Consider the following 20,417-nt stretch of genomic DNA (forward strand, 5'->3'; position numbering starts at 1 on the left):
AACTTCCTGTCAATATTCTTTAATACATGCATAATCCCAAGAAAATAAATTACCTACAAGCTTTCTTATGTATATTGCGATTTGAGCCTTGCATTTCCCCTTATTGGCCCCCAAATTTTGGTTTCGTTGTGTGACACAACGAAATGCAGGCTTGCAGTTACAGACAGACCAGTAGAATAGGCATGACAAGATAACTATAGCAAGAACAATCACATGATCACTTAGCCAGTGAGCGTTGCATTTCCGTTCCTGATCGTATTAAACTAAGAGTTCGCCTCTGTAGGGAATTATCGTGAGATTTCATTTTGCCGAAGAAGGTTACAGAACTGGCTTTCGTTTTTTCGTTTTAAAAACCAATATGAAATTATTGTGTCCGAAGCTACTGTCTCGCCTTTGACACAAACGGCAAAACTGATTTCTTCTGAAAGGTACGTATCTGGTTTCTCATAAAGAGTTATTGCATTGCACGCTTTTTTTACGGCACATTACATGTGTCTTGGCAAAAGTATACTCCTGAAAATACACTTAGCAAATAAAAATTTTGGAAGTCTCGATGTGAAGCAATATTAAGAATTGCAGTTACCACAATTTTGTGTTTTGGGAGGAAAACGAAAAAGTACCTTCATTTTTATTTTTTATTGATTCTGAGCATATATTTTGTTTTTCACGTGTTAAGCTCTTTGTTGACACTTAGCGCATATTCAAACTGTGGGCAGCGTCAAACGCCATCCATCGAGGCATTTTCACGTAGGCTGTAGAATATGTAGCCGCTATCAAATGCCGCTGCCTGGCCGTAGTCGCCACTTGTGAAATAAATCTTGAGTTATCCTTGGTAGCATAATGCACTCGAAAATCAGAGTACAGAGTCTGAAGTAAATATTTTTGTCTGTGGAGATTTCCGATCCTATGAGATAATTTTCGCGAATTCATGAGAAAAAAACTCGTGCATGCGCACGCCACTGTAATCGTGGAGAACAGGCGCGCAAAACCCCAGGACACAAGGAACACATAGAAAAAGGACTGGCGCTGTCCTGTCTCTATGTGTTCCTTGTGTCCTGGTTTTTTGCGCTCCTGTTCTCCACGATGCTGCACCGACTCGCCCACACAAAGGTATTAATTGATGCCACTGTAATGCTAGAATACAATAATTGTGGTGATACCTTCTCATAAACATGATTTTCCAATCATCAGAGGGCAACGCCGCTACACGTGGATGCTGCAAAAAAAAAAAAATGTGGCGGCGGAAATCAAAATGAACTTCAAACGCGTAAAGCTTGCTTGAACGCCGTAGTGCCAATGCCCTTTTGAAAGCATGTGACATAAAGTGCCGACAGATGGGGAGTATTTTGCAGTAGCTCTTTGTGCAATTTCCAATGGCTACTTCAAAAAAAAACGGCGCTAGGTCCGAGTGTATTGCCTGGGCTACCCCACGCCGCACATTCACAGGTGCGATCCCGCTACTGATGAGCGCGGGAGCTTTTGCCTGCTGCGTTTCCGCCCTGGGCCGGTTCGCTCCTCCTTAGGCGACCTGGTCGCCACCGAGCTCCCCCGCGGCAACCATATCGGCGCCCAGCTTAGCGCGGACACCCGGTCAACATGGGCAGACGTGGGGCAGGCCTCCCAGCCTCAACCCGTCCTCTAACGCCAGCCTCCAAGCAGCTGGATTACAGGGGCACGCCACTACCCCCGGCTGAGACGCGATTAATGCGGCTGGTTTTTATATGCACCTTAGTATAATTCCCTCATAAGTTACAATCCTTCTTTTTTTACTGGATGCTGTACTGAGTGCAGCATCTTTTCATGTTCTCATGAAATTTCTGGGATCGATTCTAGTTTACAGCGAAACTGTGAGCATGTTTGAATACACACTTCCGCAAGGGCGTCTGGTTTTGTTTTGAGCTCAGCAGATGCCGCGCTAAGCGCAGCGGCCTAACCTCCTCTCTCGTTCGCTCGGTAGCGCCAATCGCGGTCCTAAACCGGAGCTTCGATACCCGTTCGAAAGATGGGAGGCCGATGCAAAGAGCGCGATATTTTGAATGGCCTTAGCACATTATGGAATCTGCCATACTTAACATCTCAGGTAGTTGATCCTCTAGGCCGCCTGCTCTTTGTTCAAAATTTTACAAGCGAACATTGCTGAACGTGCGTATGCAAAGCCTAAATTATGCTCGGTGGAAAGAAGTTTTTTCTTGACGAGACCACAGTTTCAATATTTCGATATGCAAGAAATAGAGCACCGCTCGATAATCTGCAAGGAATTCACATTATTGTAAATCACCGAAGTGATTTTAAGGGGATAATCCTTTTCTGCCTCTCAGGTTAATCGGGATATGGGTGTTTCCAGCTTATTATCGCCTTTACGTAAATAAAATGAATGACGATTAATTTTATCATTTTTCTAAACGATGTCGAAAAGTTCTCACAAGTTATTATATTGCCTTGATGCTAGCCTGCAAACATATTGTCATGTAGTGGTGGCAAGGCGGTTGACACCAAAAGAAGACACAGGTTTAATGTTACTGAAATTAAATCTTTATTGGGCTGACTTGCGCCCGCAAAAGAACATAGCAACTCGGCGGCGGCTATAGCAACAAACGTGCTCGTCGATCGTCGAACAAAGAATGTTCATCACACTCGTCAACGCTCAATTTAAAGGCTGCTCAGAACAATCTAGATGACGTCGCAAACTGCTACTAGTGCACCCTGGGACATTGTAGAAACATACGCAAGTGATCGGAATCTTCGAGGCAGATCTCGGCGCATCTTTCGCGACAAAGAAAAGGATAACAACGAGCATGAACAAACACGGCATAATGAATTGATACGCGTGCCAGAATCGCAGTGCCGCATGCCGGCGGCTGTAAAAAAAAAATACTGTTTTGAAGGTTTCGCGGCAATATTACGTGCAAAAATTGTCACTGTTGAGCAGCCTAAATTTCCCCAAAGAAGAAATACTGTGCAAATGCAGAGAATTTCAATTTAAACCACAGCGGATGCAAAAACAGTGCCATGATTAACAAGGATATTTTTGCCTGCACTACACAGACCATACCAAATACGTTTATCAATGCGCTCGAAGGGGAAATGTGTTTAGGTACATCTTCTTTATTTGCACAATGCTTCAGTGGAATGGCGTGCCAGAGGAAAACGTTAAGGGACTCCATCTTTTACATTTCAAATACAAAATTTCCTTATTGGGCATTTTAAATATTTGTCTTTATTTCAGCTGGATATTATCCCAGTTACAGCATCATAGTGTCAATCAAATATGAAAATATCAGACAAAAGATTTGCACGAGTCTCTTTTTTTGTCGTCGTTCCCAAGCTGCTTTGTATTAAATTCGATGCAGTTATCCTTTTCATTCCATCACTTCTGCCCAAATAAAAGCAATAAAGAAACTGAAGCCGTACATAACAAATTACAAAAAATACTTGTTAGCTGCTGATTGTTCATAAGATGCGGTTTCTCTCTTCTCCATTAACAGTCACCTGTGAAAGATTTTGTTTCATTTCAGTAGTACAATCAACTCGGTAACGATTGCAAAAATATGAGACGCATTCTAGTGTTTTGCAGGATGTCTTATGTTGCAATCACACTGTAATTATCTAACTGGTATACTACGCAACTGAAACAAAGTCAAATGTTTTAGCTTTGGTCCTTCAATCCAAGGAAAGGCATTAAAACTTTCGATGATGACGGGCGGCCCCGCAAGCGGTGCCCAGTTCAATATGCAAGGCTTTTCTGCGCAGTCATGTTTATTCGTTTGCTCAGCCCTTCATTGCAAACAAACTTTTGCTCATCTCTCTCTGCCGGTCATTATTTCTAAGAAATCTCCGGCACGACAGAATAAAAGGGAACAGACTGGGAAAGAGCCAACTGACACGCTTGAGTCTTTGATTCCCTTTTCTGTAGTTATGCTCTGCTGTGTGACGATGTGCTTATCGACTATGTAGTAGTGCGCAGCGCTCTTCAACTGGATCTTTGTTCGTGACGGTGGAATATAGAGAATATAATACTGCACGACCGCAAGCAGATAATGCAGTTTAGTCGCATTTTCAGACATTGATGTCATCAGTATGCTTGAAGTCTTACCTTGTTTTCTCTGAAATATTATGGCTGAGTAAAAAACTTGGCTAAAAACAAGGCAACAAGGCAGACGAACCGTCGACGTCGCTTTGTGCCTGGAACCCTTCAGACTGCCGGTCATCTCGCTGCCACCTTCGCGCAACTCAGTAAACATACAGCAACAGATGAAGTAGAGGAAGCTTCGAAACGATACCTCTCCTAACAAATACCGAATTTCCAAAATCGTTTGCACAAATTAGGCAAATCTGTCGCTTCAGCGGCGAAATCAAAATACCAAACCACACATTACTCATTTGTTTGGCCCATTTAGCTTTTGTGGAATGCACACCTGCCGGATCACTGGTTCCTTGAGCCCATAGCACCCGGAACTTTCGCCCCTTTTCTGATCACTTTCCTTACTCCCACCTTTATTTTCCCAATAAATGTGTGCTTAACTTTTTTACCAAGTTGTCTATCCGTCTAATGCGCCCAGGTTTAGTATTCTGCACGAAATTCCGACGAAACGAATTACGCTGGAGAGCTCTGGAGAATCAGCTCTTTATTTTAAAACTAAGGCCTACCTTAGTTTAATAAAAGGTTGTACTGCAACTGTAATGCTTTCTTAATTATAATATGTGACACGATGCGCTGTGAGATAGATTATATTGCTGAATATAATTCCTTCCTCGAGAAAACATTTCAGAAAGCCTCTCGGAGATCGAGAGCAAAATGACTTGCGGAAAATTTTGCTACTTTCCGAGGTGCACAAAATATAAATTCAATTACTTTTTTACATGCTTCGGTGTATTCCGTGAGTATTTGTTATGCGCTAAGTTGCTGATTTACCAATAAGAAGAATTGATAATCAAGCAGGCAGTGTTGTTGCAGAAGCTCACACCACACGGAGCATCTGCCTATAATATTTTCTTCATTCAAAATTTCAGTAGACGCTAAACATCATCGCGTATGTCTTTCGTGAGTTTTGAATCTAAATCTAATTAGATGTGTGTCAGCAATGTACCAGATCTTCCGTTTAGGAAGCTTACCTTGATATTCCTGCACATGCTTTGACGTCTGTCATTGGCAAAAAGAAAGTGACTCTGCTTTTTGTCAATAATGCTTTCGTAGCCTGCTTCAAATGTATTCAGAATTTAAATATAATCATTTGTGATGCAGAGCATTTCTTAATAAGAGACAATATTACTTGAAATTCAAATGAAACCTATCATGCCATTAATATGTGCATATGAAGCATGACGTTCTGAAAGCGACCATGAAAATTTGAAGGGATGACTCTTGGCCGCTGTTTAGGTAATTAAGGAGTCAGTAGGTATGGGAGTGTAGCTTACCTTTTCTTTGCGATTATTCAAGCTGCTTCTCGTAGTTAAAACTAATCATCTAAAAAACTCAGAAGAGTATCTTGATCGGCATCTACAAGCTAGGCCTTCCAGACTTGCAATGAATGGTATGACAATCTCCTTCCTGGAGTGAGTTATGATATGTCGAACGACTGTTTTTGTGAGGCGAGCAAGCACAAAATCTTATAAGCTTATGAATGAGCTCAAGATATGCTACCAACCAAACATATGAACTCCTTAATGCATGCATTGAAGTGAATTCGTTGCAAATACGGTTTTTCTGTTGAAGTAATACAAAATAACGTGGAAAAAAAGATAGTCAGGAGAATTTAGAAACGCCAACGCTCATTTCACAATAGACACAAAAAAATATTATGCTGCCCACTCAAATATTTCCCAAAAGAAGTATAATGATATCTTAACTGCTTGTAACCTTGCAGTGTTTTTCAATGTTGATGAAGTCAGGTTCTGGTTGTTTGCTGCATTTCATTGGCATTCAACATTAGTATTGTTGACAATATTGCTATTTTGCTCAATTTTCTTGTTGCGCTGATAAATAACTGAGGTTCATGCAACTCACTTCTAATGCCCTTTCCGGCACTTTAGATACCTTGAATATCGTGTTTTAAATCTGTTGTCAAGTGGCAGTATGAAATTACATAAACTTCCCCTCAGTTCAGTTCAGTCGTTCAGTCGTGTCCGACTCTTCGTGACCCTATTGACCATGTCACGCCACGCTTTCCGGTCTCTCACTATCTTCCTAACATCACATAACTTCATTTGCAGTGCCTCGAGGATGCCATCTAACCATCGCGTTCGCTGCCTACCCCTTCGCCGGCGACCCTCAACCTTTCCCAACATCAAATCTTTCTCCAGCGACTCCTCTCTTCTCATCAGATGACCAAAGTAGCTGAGCTTTAACTTTAGAATTTGACCCTCCAATGAGCAGTCAGGGTTTATGGTCGACAATATCGACTGATTTGATCTTCTGACAGTCCAAGGAACTCTTAAGAGTCTTCGCCAGCACCCCAATTCAAACGCGTCAATTCTTCGGCGGTCAGCCTTTTTCACAGTCCAACTCTCGCATCCATACATCACAACTGGAAAGACCATAGCACGAGTTATACGGATCTTGGTTGGCAGACTAATGTCTCTGCTCTTTACTAGGCGGTCAAGGCTAACCATTGCTCTCTTTCCCAGAAGCAGGCGTCTCCTAATTTCATGGCTGCAGTCTCCTTCCGAGGTAATCTTGGAGCCCAAGAAGAGAAAATCTGTCACAGCTTCCACTTCTTGTCCCTTGATGCTCCAGGACTTGATAGGGCAAGACGCCATGATCTTTGTCTTTTTAATGTTCAATTTAAGCCCAAACTTCTCACTCTCTTCTTGTACGCGCATCAGAAGTCTCTTGAGTTCCGCTTCACTTTCTGCCATTAAAGTGGTATCATCCGCATATCTAAGGTTGTTGATACATTTTCCAGCAATCTTCACTCCAGCTGAAGACTCGTCCATACCGGCTTTCCTCATGATGCACTCTGCATATAGGTTAAATAGGCAGGGCGACAGTATGCAGCCTTGCCTCACTCCTTTCTCAATCGGAAACCAATCAGTAAGACCATGCCCAGTTCTGACTGTGGCCTCTTGCCCTTCATACAGGTTCCTGAGGAGACAGATGAGGTGAATTGGAACTCCCATCTCTTGGAGAGCTTGCCACAATCTGCTGTGATCTACGCAGTCAAACGCTTTCGCATAATCAATAAAGCAGAAGTAGATGGGTTTCTGGAACTCTCTTGCTTTTTCCATGATCCAGCGAAGGTTGGCAACTTGGTCTCTAGTTCCCCTGCCCTTGCGAAACCCAGCTTGCACGTCCGGAAGCTCCCGATCCACATACTGCTGCAGCCTACCTTGGAGGATTTTCAACATCACCTTGCTAGCATGCGAAATAAGCGCGATCGTGCGGTAGTTGGAACAATCTTTGGCACTGCCTTTCTTTGGAATGGGGATGTAAACTGACCTCCTCCAATCCTGTGGCCACTGCAGGGTTGTCCAAATCTTCTGACATAATGTATGCAGAATGTTAACAGCGTCATGGTTGAGGTTTTGAAGCAACTCAGCTGGAATGCCATCAATTCCGCTAGCTTTGTTCTTAGCAAGGCTGGCTAAGGCCCATTCAACTTCACTCTTCAGGATGCCCGGCTCGAGATCAGTGACCACAACCGTCTTATGTTGGGTTTGCACATTCGGGTCCTTCTTGTACAGTTCTTCAGTGTATTCCTGCCACCTCTTCTTTATCTCTCTGGTTCAGTGAGGTCCTTGCCTCGTTTGTCCTTTATCACGCCCAGCTTAGCACAGAAGCTTCCTTTGATATCTTTGATTGTCTTATACAGAGCTCTTTTGTTCCTTAATTGGATGTCGTCCTCAACTGCTTGGCACTGTATGTTCAGGAAGGCATTCTTATCTCTCCTCGCTCAAATTACGTCGTTTTTTCTTTTCTGGCTGTGTGTACATGGGGAGGGGAATCTCTCAAGGGTGCGACTTGAATACTCGCAATATAGATTTTTTGAATAGATTTATGCGCTGCTTCAGTCATTTCCTTTCGCAGTGCACACGCCTATTCTCACTGATTCCTCTTTTAGTAATCTCATTAAATAACTATTCACATCTGACGTTGTTTTAGACGATAAAGGAATAATTTTATTTTTCATTGCTAAATTCGGGAGTGCGAGAATACCGATTCAGAGCTAGGTCCCACGGCATACCACAAATGTGCAACATTAAGAAAAGCGCTACTGATTAGGCGACGACGGAGGCCGTTTACTTGTAATCTGTGGTCACTATTTCGTTTGACGCGAGTAGCCAGACATCATGCACTGCATGAACAGGTTGCCAAGGCTAGCAGATTTCTGCCTGTAATGGAGGCAATCTGCACAACGCAGCAGTAAACGTGACATCCAATGAGTTACAGTCTAATCTAGAGTGCTCCTATGCACTGAAAATTTGACTAAATTGTTTCCGTGACAGGATCTATGCACTGAAAGAGCATACTACAAAACACAGGTCAGGGAGTAAAGCAAGAAACAGTGCTTGTGAGCAAGCCGACGGCACTCACACTTGTCCACAGCATAAACATGTGAATTTGGTATAACACAAAAGTATTCTCCATGGTAACGTGTCGCTTCGTAGCAAAGCTGTCATAATGTAGTTGTAATTATACTGCAGCCATGTAGAGTCCAACGGCAGCACGCAAAAGCTACGTGTTTGCTTGCCTCTCCATGCTGTCGCGCCGCGTGTAGCAGACGACGCGCCCGGCAAGGAGCAAGAGTTGACTTCAGCGCCACTAGTTCTCGCGACCGCCACTTGGGACACATTCCTCCGATGGGCGGTATGGGGAGCTGTGAAACTGAGTTTGTTCTAGTAAAAATGTTTTAGCCGTCCTTACGTTTATTACCAATAGATACACCGAGTGTTTTCAAGAGAGGGCAAAGATGTTCGTTAACATAGCTGTACTTAGATTTGCCTAGATTTATATCTTTGATTAGAAGTGCTGCCACTGTTCTTATCACCAGAACGGCATCTCGCTTTGTTCTAGATCTGAACGAAAGAACAACATAATTTTCGCAGTCGTTCCCAGTCAGCGTCATATGACACAGCTCAATATTATACACGACGAAGAGTTCTTTCAAGGCGGCCTGTTTCACACTGTGAAGAACATGTTTGTTTTCTTATACAATGACTACGCGAGTTTCAAGGTTTCAATTGACACTAGATACTTAAAATGTATTTTTCCTGTATTTATTCCTTTTCTGTACGAGTCAAGATAACGCTGGACATCTTTGGATATGTTTACAATTATTCTAGTTGCGGGTGGTGGTCATTAAAATCATTTCTGAAGCCACCATACTTAGTAGCAATCACAAAAAGGGTTTTCGTTATTATATTGAGTACTGCTTCCTTTTAACAGCGCTAACAACCCTTATATTCGCCTCGACAAGCACTTCTACTGGTATGCAAACACATTTAAACATTACATATATCTTATATGGTTTAAACATTTGGTTGTAAGCGTACACTTTATTAAGGGTGAAAATTACGGTAGTGGGTGTGGATAATTCCTTCAGCTGTGTACAACTTTGTTGTGTTTAAAATAGGAGTCATGCTTTAACCGGTTGCGCCCTTCCGGTGTCGCATTCAGTTAAGTTCAGTATTTCAGTCGTGTCCAACTCTTCGCGACCCTATGGGCCATATCACGCCACGTTTTCCGGTCTCTCACTATCTTCCTAACGTCACATAACTTCATCTGATGCGCCTCGAGGATGCCACCTAACCATTACGTTCGCTGCCTACCCCTTCTCCGGCGACCCTCAACCTTTCCCAACATCAAACCTTTCTCCAGAGACTCCTCTCTTCTCATCAGATGACCAAAGTAGCTGAGCTTTAACTTTAGAATTTGACCCTCCAATGAGCAGTCGAGCAGTCAGGGTTTATGGTCGACAATATCGACTGATTTGATCTTCTGGCCGTCCAAGGAACTCTCAAGAGTCTCCGCCAGTAGTACTTGCGAGCGGGCCAGTTGGCTAAACGACTCCTATACGCGATACCCTATACGCTGCATGGTTATACGACTGTGTATAACCATGCATCGTCGGAGGTGGTCGGAGTCTCTGTGAGTACCACAATTCAAACGCGTTAATTCTTCGGTGGTCAGCCTTCTTCACAGTCCAATTCTCGCGTCCATACATCACCACTGGAAAAACCATAACACGAGTTATACGGATCTTGGTTGCAAACTAGTGTTTCTGCTCTTTACTAGACTGTCAAGGCTAACCATGGCTCTTTTTCCCAGAAGCAGGCGTCTCCTAATTTCATGGCTGCAGTCTCTTTCCGGGGTAATCTTGGAGCCCAAGAAAAGAAAACCTGTCACAGATTCCACTTCTCGTTCCTTGATGCTCCAGAACTTGATTGGGCAATACGCCATGATATTTGTCTTTTTAATGTTCAGTTTAAGCCCAAACTTCTCACTCTCTTCTTGTACGCGTATCAGAAGTCTCTTGAGTTCCACTTCACTTTCTGCCATTAAAGTGGTATCATCCGCATATCTAAGGTTGCTGGTACGTTTAGCAATCTTCACTCCAGCTGAAGACTCGTCCAGACCGGCCTTCCTCATGATGCACTCTGCATATAGGTTAAATAGGCAGAGCGACAGTATGCACCCTTGTCTCACTCTTTTCTCAATCGGAAACCAATCAGTAAAACCATGCCCAGTTCTGACTGTGGCCTTCATGCAAGTTCCTGAGGAGACAGATGAGGTGAACTGGAACTCCCATCTCTTGGAGAGCTTGCCGCAATCTGCTGTGATCTACGCAGTCAAACGCTTTCGCATAATCAATAAAGCAGAAGTAGATTGCTTTCTGGAACTCTCTTCCTTTTGCCATGATCCAGGGAAGGTTGGCAAATCTGGTCTGTAGTTGCTGCCCTTGCGAAACCCAGCTTGCACGACCGGAAGCTCCCGATCCACATACTGCTGCAGGCTACCTTAGAGGATTTTCAATATCACCTTGCTAGTATGCCAAATAAGCGCAATTGTGCGGTAGTTGGAAAAATCTTTGGCACTGCCTTTCTTTGGAATGTGGATGTAAACTGACCTCCTCCAATCCTGTGGCCGCTGCAGGGTTGTCCAAATCTTCTGACATAATTTACACACAATGTTAACAGCGTCATGGTTGAGGTTTTGAAGCAACTCAGCTGGAATGCCATCAATTCCGCTAGCTTTGTTTTTAGCAAGGCTGGCTACGGCCCATTCAACTTCACTCTTCAGGATGCCCGGCTCGCGGTCAGTAATCACAACTGTCTTATGTTGGGCTTGCACATCCGTGTCCTTCTTGTACAGTTCTTCTGTGTATTCCTGCAACTTCTTTATCTCTGAGGCTTCATTCAGGTTCTTGCCTCGTTTGTCCTTTTTCCCGCCCGGCTTAGCACAGAAGCTTCCTTTGATATGTTTGATTGTCTTATACAGAGCTCTAGTGTTCCTTAATTGGCTGTTGTCCTCAACTTCTTCGCACTGTATGTTCAGGAAGGCATTCTTATCTCTCCTTGCTATTTTCTGAAAATCCGCATTGAGAACCTTGTACCTTTCTCTTTTCCCCAAAACTTTTTTCATTCTCCTTTCCTCAGTTAATTGCAAAGCCTCTTCAGACAACGAGTTTGCTTTCTTGATTTTTTTTTTTGCTTTGGAACTACCTTAGTAGCAACTTCTTGTGTTATATCACAAACATCAGTCCACGTCCACATCTCTTCTAGATCTAATTCTTGAAATCGATTCCTCACTTCCACAGCATATTCTGATGGAATTTGATCCAGATCATACCTGAAAGGCCTTCTAGTTTTTGAGTTTTCCTCAATCGAAGCTTAAATTTGGCAGCAAGAAGCTGATGATCGGTGCCACAATCGGCCCCAGGCCTTGGTTTTACTGTTTGAATAGCACTTCTCCATCTCTGCCGGCAAAACATATATACGAACTGATTCCTGTGCAGACCGTCCGGTGAAGTCCATGTGTACAGGCGCCTCTTGTGCTGTTGAAAATGAGTATTCGCTATGGTCAGGTTGTTTTCTTGACAAAACTCTACTAGCATCTGCCCAGCTTCATTTGGCTCAACAAGACTGAACTTGCCTGTAATTCCTGATATTTCTTCATTCCCCACCTTAGCATTCCAGTCTCCTATGAGAAAAAGGACGTCTGATGATGGAGTGCGGTCTAAAAGGCATTGCAGGTCAGCATAAAATCTCTCAACGTCAGCTTCTTCAGCAGTAGTGGTTGGTGCATAGACTTGTATAACTGTTATGTTGAAAGGGTCGTTTTTGGGGTTGTACCCTAGCACTGCTTTGCCCATTCTTCTCTTTACTATGAGAGCGACCCCATTCCTTCTCCTTGATTCGTGCCCACAATAAAAGCAATAAAAGACATAATGGTCGCCGGAATTAAATTCTCCCATTCCGGTCCACTTGAGCTCGCTGATGCCCAAGATATCAATGTTCAATCTGTCAATTTCTCGCTTGACGACATTCAGTTTAACCTTGCGTCATAGATCTTGCATTCCATATTGCTATGTGATATATTACCACTTTAATGGCAGAAAGTGAAGTGGAACTCAAGAGACTTCTGATGCGCGTACAAGAAGAGAGTGAGAAGTTTGGGCTTAAACTGAACATTAAAAAGACGAAGATCATGACGTCTTGCCCTATCAAGTCCTGGAGGATCAATGGACAAGAAGTGGAAGCTGTGACAGATTTTCTGTTCTTGGGCGCCAAGATTACCTCGGAAGGAGACTGCAGCCATGAAATTAGGAGACGCCTGCTTCTGGGAAAGAGAGCAATGGTTAGCCTTGACCGCCTAGTAAAGAGCAGAGACATTAGTCTGCCAACCAAGATCCGTATAACCCGTGCTATGGTCTTTCCAGTTGTGATGTATGGATGCGAGAGTTGGACTGTGAAAAAGGCTGACCGTCGAAGAATTGACGCGTTTGAATTGTGGTGCTGGCGAAGACTCTTAAGAGTTCCTTGGACTGCCAGAAGATCAAATCAGTCAATATTGTCGACCATAAACCCTGACTGCTCATTGGAGGGTCAAATTCTAAAGTTAAAGCTCAGCTACTTTGGTCATCTGATGAGAAGAGAGGAGTCGCTGGAGAAAGATTTGATGTTGGGAAAGGTTGAGGGTCGCCGGAGAAGGGGTAGGCAGCGAACGCGATGGTTAGATGGCATTCTCGAGGCATTGCAGATGAAGCTATGTGATGTTAAGAAGATAGTGAGAGACCAGAAAGCGTGGCGTGACATGGTCCATAGGGTCACGAAGAGTCGGACACGACTGAACGCCTGAACTGAACTGATATTGTCACGGTGTGAAGTCTCTGATCAGAAGTCACCGTGGGACACAGGAGTAACAGAAGTCACAGTGCGGCAGGAAACTAGCAGGCCCGCTTCTACAGAAGAACTTCAGTTTCTTTGCCTCGAGGAGACGAACGTCGGTTTCTTCGCCTCGAGGAGGTACACGCTCGCGATCAGCACAGAGGGAAGATAAAGAATGCAGCGTGTCATTGCCCCCCCCCCCCCGGGTGCAAGAAGCATCGCCCCGATGCTGGGAGTGTGAGTAGAGATAAAAAAAAAACCATTGCACGAAGGGCAGTTGCTCGCGCACAGAAAGAGTCAACACTATCGGTCGTAATACGATTTCAGGCGGACCACGTGTACCACGTCCGGGAGCGTGGAGCGTCGGGACTTTTTGATTCCATCAGGAACAACCTCATAGTTTAGGTCCCCAACTTGGCTTACCACTTTGTACGGGCCAAAGTAACGACACAGCAGTTTCTCGCTGAGGCCTCGTCGACGTACAGGAAACCAAACCCAGACACGGTCTCCAGCTGTGTACCGGGCGTCACGGTGTCGGAGGTTGTATCGTTGGGCATCGCGGCGTTGCTGATTCTGAATTCGCAGCCTGGCCAGCTGACGGGCCTCTTCGGCGAGGTGCAGAAAGGTGTGAACATCTGGTTGTTGGTTGCCGTCGTCTAGATGTGGTAACATGGCATCAAGCATTGTGGTCACTTCACGGCCATGGACCAGACGGAAAGGTGTCATGTTCGTTGTTTCCTGGACCGCTGTATTGTATGCAAAGGTAACGTACGGGAGCACTCCATCCCACGTTTTGTGCTCTACGTCGACGTACATTGAGAGCATGTCAGCGAGTGTTTTGTTCAAGCGTTAGGTCAAGCCGTTCGTTTGAGGATGGTAAGGTGTTGCCTTCCTGTGTTCAGTATGACTGTGAATTAAAATCTGCTGCAGCAATTCGGCTGTAAATACGGCTCTTCTGTCAGTAATCAAAATCTCCGGTGCGCCATGGCGCAGGACAACGCAATTGATGAAAACTTTGCAACCTCTAAGGCAGTACCGTTGGGTAGCGCGGAGGTTTCCGCGTATCGTGTAAGATAATCCGCAGCAATAATGACCCACCGGTTACCGGAGTGTGAAAGGGGAAATGGTCCCAGCATGTCCATGCCAATCTGCTGGAAAGGCCTCGATGGTGGGTCTATTGGCTTCAAGAGTCCGGTGGGCTTAGTCGGCGGCACCTTACGACGCTGACAGTTGCGACACGTTTTCACATAGTGTGAAACGTCTGAGTGAAGTCGAGACCAGTAGTACTTTTCCTTGAGCCTTGCAAGCGTGCGGGTCACTCCCAAATGTCCAGAGTTTGGTTCATCGTGGCAAGCTTGTAAGATTTCATCACGTAGACACATAGGTACAACAATCAAGTACGGCGTTTGGCTGGCGGAAAAGCTTTTCTTCGTGAGGACACCATTGCGCACACATAACGATGACAGAGCACACTTGAAAGCTCTCGGAGCGGTTGTACATGCACCGTTTAGATAGTCCATGATGTGACGAAGTTCGGGATCTGCAGATTGTCTTTCAGCGAGGCACTCTGTGCTGATGGCATTTAGCAGTATGGCCTCATCAGGAATTTCATCTGCGGGGGGATCTACAGGGGCCCGTGAGAGGCAGTCTGCGTCCGAATGCTGACGGCCAGATTTGTACGTGAAAGTTATGTCGAATTCCTGTAATCGTAGACTCCATCTTACAAGACGGGTTGAAGGGTCCTTTAGGGTTGCAAGCCAGCATAGGGCATGGTGGTCAGTCACTAACTTGAATGGTTTCCCGTAAAGGTATGACCGGAATTTCGACGTTGCCCACACAATGGCTAGACATTCTTTCTCTGCTGAGGAATAGTTCGATTCCGCTTTAGATAGACAGCGACTGGCGTAAGCGATTACACGTCCTTGGCCGCCCTGGATTTGAACTAGAATGGCGCCCAGGCCTATGTTGCTTGCACCGGTGTGAGCCAATATGGGAGGTGTTTGTAGGCGGCGTTGAAGCTCTTTGAGTGCTTGTTCCTGTGGTGCGTCCCAAGTGAAAGGCGTGTCTGTCTTTGTCAGACGTGTTAGGGGCTCGGCGAGTCGAGCGAAATCTTTGACGTAGCGCCGGTAGAAGGCACATAAGCCAAGAAATCGTCGAACAGCTTTCTGGTCTTTGGGCGGAGGGAAGTTGGAAATAGCTGTCGTTTCTCTGGATCCGGCAGAACACCAGCGTGGCTTACGACGTGCCCCAAGAACTTGAGCTCCGTATAAGCAAAATGACATTTCTCGAGGATGTTATGGCTTGCCAAACAGTTTCAAGGCGCCGAAGGTGCTCCTCGAACGTTGGAGCGAAGACCACAACGTCGTCAAGGTAAACGAGACATGTCTGCCACTTGAGATCTGCAAGTACGGTGTCCATAATCCGTTGGAAAGTAGCCGGAGCAGAGCAGAGACCAAAGGGCATAGCCTTGAACTCGTAGAGCCCATCCGGAGTATTAAACGCCGTTTTCTCGCGGTCCCTCTCATCTACCTCTATTTGCCAGTACCCGGATTTCAAGTCCATTGAAGAGAAATATTTCGCGGAGCAGAGACGATCTAGAGCATCATCGATGCGTGGCAGGGGATAGACGTCTTTCTTTGTAACTTTGTTTAGCCGGCGGTAATCCACACAAAACCTCAGCGTACCATCCTTTTTCTTCACAAGAACGACAGGTGCAGCCCATGGACTCCGCGAGGGCTAGATGACATCGTCGCGAACCATCTCTTTCACTTGGCGGGTGATAGCGGCGCGTTCAGTCGGAGACACTCGGTAAGGTGACTGTCTGAGAGGTGGCACGGTATCATCCGTAATAATGCGATGCTTGGCGAGATCGGTTCTGCCAACACGTGAAGAGTTGGAGAAGGTCGCCCGATAGCGCTGGAGGAGCTGGTTCACTTGGCGATGCTGCAGTTGAGAAAGCGCAGGGTTAATGTCGAAGTGTAAATCGGTGGTAGGCCTTTCCATTTCGGTCAATGACAGCGTCGCAAGTCCTGAGGCTTTTCGAACATGCGTGATACCGCAAATATGGGCCACTACAGTCCCAGTGCTTAAATGCTGGTGCCCACCGCCAAAATTTGTGAGTAGGATTTCTGCTTTGCCGTCTTCGAGGCGAACGACTCCTCTGGTTACAGCAAGACTGCGTTCAAAAAGTAAGATCTGTTTGCTCTCCACGACACCTTCAAAGTTTCGCAGTGTATTCGCAGCCACAGACGTCATCACGCTGGAACGGGGCGGAATAGTGACGTGATCATCAAGGATGTGCAGTGCTGTCGGTCGCTCTGAAGCACTGTGTATTGCGTTCTCAGTCGATAAGGTCACTGACTTAGTCTGCAGGTTGATAACGGCTCCATTCTCTGCTAAGAAATCCATGTCAAGGATGACTTCGCGGGAACACTGGACAAGTACGACGAAGGTTGCTAAGTACGTTTCCTCTTGCACAGTTACCCTAGAAGTGCAGGTACCGGTCGGCGTTATCAAGTGGCCTCCGGCGGTACGAATTTGTGGGCCTGTCCAGGGTGTAGTCACCTTTTTCAGAGTGGCGGCGAAAGGCCCACTCATCACAGAATAATCGGCGCCGGTATCCACAAGCGCTATCACGTCTGTTCCGTCCACTGAAATGTTCAGGTCGGCGGTTACGGCTGTGGTGTTGCCGGAACGTCGCGGGGTCCGGTCACGGCTCCGGTGTGGTACTAGCTGATTTCGTGTCGTCGGAAAACTGGAGCGCCGAGGCAGCGGATCATTGTGGGGCGCGTCGTGTCGTCGTGAAACGGAGTGGCCATCCGGTTGCAGCGGTGGAGGAGCTTGAGAATTTCGTCGATGAGCAACCTTCCCTCCAAAGATTGCCACGTCTAGTTTTCCCGATGGAGGCTAGGGGAGCGGACCCACGTCAGGCCGGCATTACCACGTGTCTGCGAGGAGTATTGGCGGGGTGAAGGCGACCGCGAGTAGTCATAGGGCGTTCCGGATGATTCAGCCAAGTACGCGTCAATGGCAGGGGGTAGTTCACCACGCTGCGGCCTTCGCGCGTCGGCGCTAAATCCCGGCAGACCCATTCGTCGGTAATAGCAATCGCGGAACAGGTGACCAGCATCGCCACAGTGGAAGCACAGCGGGCGATTATCGCGAGTGCGCCAGACGTCGCTTTTGCGTGGACGCACCTGAGAAATTCGAGCGGGAGGTGCGTGACGAGTGTAGGCAGAGGCTGCTTGGTGCTGACTGGGAGGTGGATGCTGACTGGGAGGTGGACAGGCACGACGAGAGACTGCGGCGTAGGTCATGGCCTGCTGTGGTGGCATTGTCGGGAGTGGCTCGGGTGGATTGAGTGCCTGGTTGACCTCTTCCCGAACCATCTGAGAAAGGCTGGATACTTGAGGGGGTGCTGCCGTCGAAAACAGTTTTTGCAGCTCCTCGCGTACGACGGCCCGTATGGTCTCACGGAGCACGTCAGTGCTACCAGTGTCCGCGATGGCGGCAGCAATAGGGATGGACGGCCGCTCGTAGTGCTTAGATCGCATCTCTAGAGCCCTCTCAATGGTAGTGGCCTCGGATACAAATTCCCCGATGGTCTTGGGGGGACATCGCACTAATCCAACGAAGATCTGTTCCTTAATTCCCATCATGATATACCGAAGTTTTTTTTTCTTCGGACATGTTTGGATCAGCGCGACGGAATAGCCTCGTCATGTCCTCGAAGTAAGCGAGGAGGCTCTCGTTAGGGAGCTGAACTCTCGTCTGTAGAAGCAGCTCGGCCCGTTCTTTCCGAAAAACGGTGGTGAAAGCTTGCAGGAACTGGTCCTTGAAGGAACTCCACGTTGTGATAGTAGTCTCACGATTTTCAAACCATGTACGAGCTGCACCATCGAGCGAAAAATATACATACTGCAGTTTCTGGTCGTCGCCCCAGCGATTGTACTGGGCTACTCGCTCAAATTTATCTAGCCAGTCTTCCGGGTCGTCGCCGGGAAATGCTTGGAAGATGGGTATCTCCTGCGGCTGCTGCAACACGAAGGAGGGGGCAGTGGTGTCTACCTGCGTCATTACGGGTGGTTGTGTTGTCTCCGAATGTGGTGCTGGAGATGATGGTGGCGGCCTCGCAGTACGAGAAAATTGTAGAGGCGCGAATTCGGGATCAAGCTCTCGAAGCCGTCGGCTACTCTGATGGTTAGGCGTAATCTCGATGGTAGGAGATCCTTGAGGGCTGGAGTCTCGGCTGGTTGGAGGTGTTCGGAGCATGGGTTGCGGTACCCAGCACCTCCACCAGATGTCACGGTGTGAAGTCTCTGATCAGAAGTCACCGTGGGACACAGGAGTAACAGTAGTCACAGTGCGGCATGAAACTAGCAGGCCCGCTTCGACAGAAGAACTTCAGTTTCTTTGCCTCGAGGAGACAAACGTCGGTTTCTTCGCCTCGAGGAGGCACACGCTCGCAATCAGCACAGAGGGAAGATAAAGAATGCAGCGTGTCAATATCTCCTTGCAACATCAGACTTTCCGGTCGCTTCCCGACACATCCACAACTTCTTTTGGCTTTAGCCCAGCCGCTTCATTCGTCCTGGAGCTACTAGGAATCGCCCTTTGTTCATCCCCAGTAACATGTGGGACGCCTTCCAACCTAGGGGGCTCATCGTCCGGCGCCATATCATTAATGCTATTGTGACTGGCCGCATTACAGTTTATTAATTTACAGAGTTACAGAAGCGGCGGCAACGCGACGTTATGACAGCACACGTTACATAGACGGTGAAGTGCGCGGTTGCGGACAAAACAGTGCAAATACTTCCTTTGGTCGCTTAGAAAAATCAGTAGCTTCATTTTGTCGCGGCATGACGGAGGAAGAAGGAAGTGGAAGAACTGATCGACGAAGCATACGATTCTGTGCAATATATGTTTGGCTCCTCTCCCCTATCTGCCAGTACATGTTTATTCGTCTTTAATGCATACATATCTCCCCGTTACGTTATTTATTCCAGGTGCGAAGTGTCGACACCCGCACTGGTCGCTGTTTTTGCTTTATCGGCACTTGAGACGCATGTCAACACCAGAAAAAAGCGGCTGTTGCCTGTTGGTCATAAGCAGCCTACTTACGTACATCCCGGTCCTGTCTATCGCATCGGTATCGATCCTCCTGGCTATATTCCGATGGCCCCAATAAAGCAATGTGTGTGTTGGTGCCGCCACTGTTTCTCTCCTACAGTACATCAATAACAATCTTGGCTAATTACATTTTACGCTTGCTCAGGAAATAGCTTAGCTACTCACCGGTTCACATAAAGGAAATATAATATTGCGAAAGAAATGCTACTCTAGGTTTCGAGCCTTCAGCGTAACGCCGCCGGTAGCCACGTCCTTCCCACATGACGCTGTGACGTGGCACCCCACGTGACACTAGGGTGAGAGCTGGGCTACCAGCTCGAGTGGTCGGCAGGAACTGCCAACTTGGGTCTTTCATTTGACATGGGACTGTTATGTCAAACTCAGCCTGTTAAGACCCTGGCATATACGTTACCCCTATAGGCCACTAAGGCACGTTCATATGTCTGGGTTAAAGCGGTGCTTTATATGTGGGCTGAGGAAGAAGAAAAGGAGAAAAAGAACGCTCGGTCACCCGTAGCTAATGCTTTCGCTCAGTATTTGGTTCAGCAGCGTTGTACCCTTGTAACTGTTTTTCAATTCACGTCCCATCCTGAAGTATGTGTGCCTTGCTTCGGCTTTGTTAACTTCGTAAGAATATGTACAGGTGCCGGCTGCTTATTTTACCACAGTTGACTATCAACTCTCAATAAAACCGCGCTTTTCCACACGTCAGGTGTCGCCACCGCGCATGGCCCAAATGAGTGGAAAATACTTGCACTTAACGTTATTTTATACTATACACAAGACAGAACAATCATCCATAAAGATATCTTGAAAACTAAAAGTATGTACCCCGTATACAGATCGTTACGCGAAGAGCATATTTAGGTACAGCACCATTCCTTAGTGAATATATGATTTATTTTAGGCAATGGAAAGTGTCACAGAGCTTCGATCTTTTCATTGATGCCCGCAATTTATGA

General features: G+C 46.4%; 1 non-coding gene across 1 annotated transcript; it reads right to left on the reverse strand.

Moving 5' to 3' along the window:
* Window positions 1-1,392: 1,392 nt before the first annotated feature.
* Window positions 1,393-1,691, reverse strand: LOC146180556 (signal recognition particle RNA). Its single transcript, XR_014700465.1, has one exon.
* Between the last annotated feature and the right edge of the window lie 18,726 nt (window positions 1,692-20,417).

Source organism: Amblyomma maculatum, chromosome 8 (assembly GCF_055883805.1).
Source record: "Amblyomma maculatum isolate TAMU_Amacu chromosome 8, ASM5588380v1, whole genome shotgun sequence".
In the NCBI taxonomy this organism is placed as follows: domain Eukaryota; kingdom Metazoa; phylum Arthropoda; class Arachnida; order Ixodida; family Ixodidae; genus Amblyomma; species Amblyomma maculatum.